This window comes from Zeugodacus cucurbitae, chromosome X, assembly GCF_028554725.1.
Source record: "Zeugodacus cucurbitae isolate PBARC_wt_2022May chromosome X, idZeuCucr1.2, whole genome shotgun sequence".
NCBI classification, from domain to species: Eukaryota; Metazoa; Arthropoda; class Insecta; order Diptera; family Tephritidae; genus Zeugodacus; species Zeugodacus cucurbitae.
In genome coordinates, this window is record NC_071672.1 from 8,064,668 (window position 1) to 8,068,716 (window position 4,049).

A 4,049-nucleotide genomic window follows, 5' to 3' on the forward strand; every position below is an offset into this window, starting at 1 on the left:
GTAAATCACTGAAACTGTGGGACAGCCCACCACCAACAAACGTGTGGATACCCACGCTACTTAAGAAAAACAACAATGTTGTACTTACCAGTACACGCCGTACAGTCTCCCGGGACTGTACCAAAAACACCCGCCCGAAATACCGCAAGCCACGCGCGTATGATATGCAAGAATACACAAAAATGTGCACTTACACCAACAACACACGCGATCACGTATTCACTATTCACGCACGCCAGGCAATAACGGTGCCTATCACACACCGCGTAAACAAATGACCGCACAAAAGAGAATACCGAAAAATCGCAACAACAACTCGCCTAGAAAAATCACTAAGAAAATCACGATGCGCATGCACGTCTATCCGCGTCGAAAGCCAACTAACGAATGAGTAGATAGGGACAGTAGGAATCTCGTTAATCCATTCATGCGCGTCACTAATTAGATGACGAGGCATTTGGCTACCTTAAGAGAGTCATAGTTACTCCCGCCGTTTACCCGCGCTTACTTGAATTTCTTTACTTTGACATTCAGAGCACTGGGCAGAAATCACATTGTGTCAACACCCGTTAGGTCCATCACAATGCTTTGTTTTAATTAGACAGTCGGATTCCCCAAGTCCGTGCCAGTTTTGAATTGATTGTTAATTGATAATCGTTATAATTAAATAAGAATATATATCTTGCGATATAATTCTTATAAAATTTTAGCAAGAAAGTTCCACAATTGGCTACGTAACTACTATCCGGGGAACAAGAACCGAAATTCTCTATTTACCCAGAACGACTACATAAACCATGGTATTGCTTCCCAATCAAGCCCGACTATCTCAATCTTCAGAGCCAATCCTTATCCCGAAGTTACGGATCTAATTTGCCGACTTCCCTTACCTACATTATTCTATCGACTAGAGACTCTTCACCTTGGAGACCAGCTGCGGATATTGGTACGGCCTGTTGAGAAGTTTGCGTAACCCCACCATAAATTTTCAAGGTCCGAGGAGAAAATATCGACACAACAGTAAATGTCATGCTCTTCTAGTCCATCTACCATATCTCTCTTCGAAAGACTTCCATGGTAGTACGACTATAAAACAGAAAAGAAAACTCTTCCGATACCTCTCGACGGCTTCTTTATGGTCGTTCCTGTTGCCAGGATGAGCACAAGGCCCATTTTTAATAACAAACGGATACTCAACAGGTTACGGAATTGGAACCGTATTCCCTTTCGTTCAAAATTATTCAAGTGTTTAATTACTATGAAGAAAACATAATATATTCTCAACAATTCATTAAAACTTGAAAATTTTCGGCTTTCGCCTTGAACTTAGGACCGACTAACTCGTGATCAACCACTGTTCACACGAAACCCTTCTCCACTTCAGTCCTCCAAGGCCTCATTCGATTATTTGCTACTACCACCAAGATCTGTACCAATGGCGGCTCCATGCAGGCTTACGCCAAACACTTCTAAGCACACCATTGTACCCTCCTACTCACTAAAGTTTCAAAATTTATAATCCAACCGAAATTGTATTATAAATCATGTACTTTAGCGGTAATGTATAGGTATACAACTTAAGCGCCATCCATTTTAAGGGCTAGTTGCTTCGGCAGGTGAGTTGTTACCCACTCCTTGTCGGATTACGACTTCCATGTCCACCGTCCTGCTGTTTTAAGCAACCAACGCCTTTCATGGTATCTGCATGAGTTGTTAATTTGGGCACCGTAACATTACGTTTGGTTCATCCCACAGCGCCAGTTCTGCTTACCAAAAGTGGCCCACTGGGCACATTATATCATAACCTCAACCTTCATATCAAGAAAGGTGAGGTTCTTACCCATTTAAAGTTTGAGAATAGGTTAAGGTCGTTTCGACCCTAAGGCCTCTAATCATTCGCTTTACCAGATAAGATTATTTTACATAATATTTAAATGCACCAGCTATCCTGAGGGAAACTTTGGAGGGAACCAGCTACTAGATGGTTCGATTGGTCTTTCGCCCTTATACTCAATTCTGACAATCGATTTGCACGTCAGAACTGTTTTGGTCTTCCATCAGGGTTTCCCCTGACTTCAACCTGATCAAGTACAGTTCACCATCTTTCGGGTCACAGCGTATATGCTCAAGGTACGCTCCAGTTAGAGGTATAAATAATAATAAATTATCATTATACATAACTATAAGGAACGCCCCGGGATTGAATTAATAGTGAAATATTTCACTAAAAATTAATCCCATTATATAAAAGTTAAGTTAATTTCGCCATTAGGTTTAATATAACCCAATGACTTGCACATATGTTAGACTCCTTGGTCCGTGTTTCAAGACGGGTCCCGAAGGTATCCTGAATCTTTCGCATTGTTAATCATATAAATGCATACAATTAGTATTAAAATCAATGATAATAATATTATTGTAAAATTCAAAAGAATTTAAGCATTATATATGTAAAATCTATCAACACTTTATCAAATCATCAGTATTTATTCTATGTTAATAAGCTAAAAGCAAATTAATTTGAATAAACTTAACACCAATGATCTTTTGATAAATATTTTATTATGTTAATAGATTACAATGTCCTTATATGAAAAAAATGCACACTATTACTATAATATTATAAATATCACAGTTATAATGATGAATTTTTCATAATGGATATTCAGGTTCATCGGGCTTAACCTCTAAGCAGTTTCACGTACTATTAAACTCTCTATTCAGAGTTCTTTTCAACTTTCCCTCACGGTACTTGTTTACTATAGGTCTCATGGTTATATTTAGTTTTAGATGGAGTTTACCACCCACTTAGTGCTGCACTATCAAGCAACACGACTCTTTGAAAATATCTTTCTAGTAATCATTAACGTTATACGGGCCTGGCACCCTCAATGGGTAAATGGCCTCATTTAAGAAGGACTTAAATCGTTAATTTCTCATACTAGATATTAAGATATTCCATACACTGCATCTCACATTTGCCATATAGACAAAGTGACTTAGTGCTGAACTATTTTCTTTTCGCTCGCCGCTACTAAGAAAATCCTTGTTAGTTTCTTTTCCTCCCCTCATTAATATGCTTAAATTCAGGGGGTAGTCCCATATGAGTTGAGGTTGTATAAAAATATTTATATTTATTTTATATTTTAGCCTTTTGCTATTTTAAAGAAACATACATAATTATTTCTTAACACCAATAATTTTCTTAATAATAAATATTCAATCTTTTCATCCCGCGTACTACTTCATTATAACAACAATATTATTTTCTTGCTTTTTTACATTTAAGGCAATCCTAGAATAAAATAATATTTTATGCTAGACGTTCCTCTAAATGTATATATTATTTGAAATAATATTGAAATTTTATTGTTTTTGGGAATACTAAGATTCTTATTTATTATAAAATTTCGTTCAAATATAAGGTGTTCAATAATATATTTTCTATATTTCTCTTTATGCTATTAATATTATGGATTGAAAAATACAATCCAGTAATATACCATGTGCTTAAATTCTTTTAATTGACTAAAAGAATAAGCAACTAATCTAGCATAGTCTTACAACCCTCAACCATATGTAGTCCAAGCAGCACTTTAAAATTAATTAAAGTACATAACAGCATGGACTGCAATATGCGTTCAAAATGTCGATGTTCATGTGACCTGCAGTTCACACGATGACGCACAGTTAGCTGCGGTCTTCATCGACCCATGAGCCGAGTGATCCACCGCTTAGAGTGATAATTTTTTGTTTATTTTAATTTAACGTCAAGAGTTTTTAATTTATTGAAAGAATAACAATTATATCACATTTCGTTTTCGTATATTATATAAACTATTTTAAAACATCTTTCAATAAATTGTAATTTTCAACCCAAACATTTACAAATTGCGCATGTCTTAGTCCAACAAAAACAGTAATGAGAACAAATTAACTTATCATTTATATTATTTTCATAAATAGTAAGTACAACTATATATGTTTAAAGTTTTGTTGCGTTCAAATACAATGTATGCGATATAATTATACTCTCGCAACCTGTTGCA

The 4,049-nt window shown here is 35.8% G+C and overlaps 2 pseudogenes; both read right to left on the minus strand.

Moving 5' to 3' along the window:
• Positions 1-343: 343 nt before the first annotated feature.
• On the minus strand, positions 344-3,117 carry LOC128923411 (large subunit ribosomal RNA; annotated as a pseudogene).
• A 446-nt stretch (positions 3,118-3,563) lies between these two features.
• Positions 3,564-3,742, minus strand: LOC128923209 (5.8S ribosomal RNA; annotated as a pseudogene).
• Between the last annotated feature and the right edge of the window lie 307 nt (positions 3,743-4,049).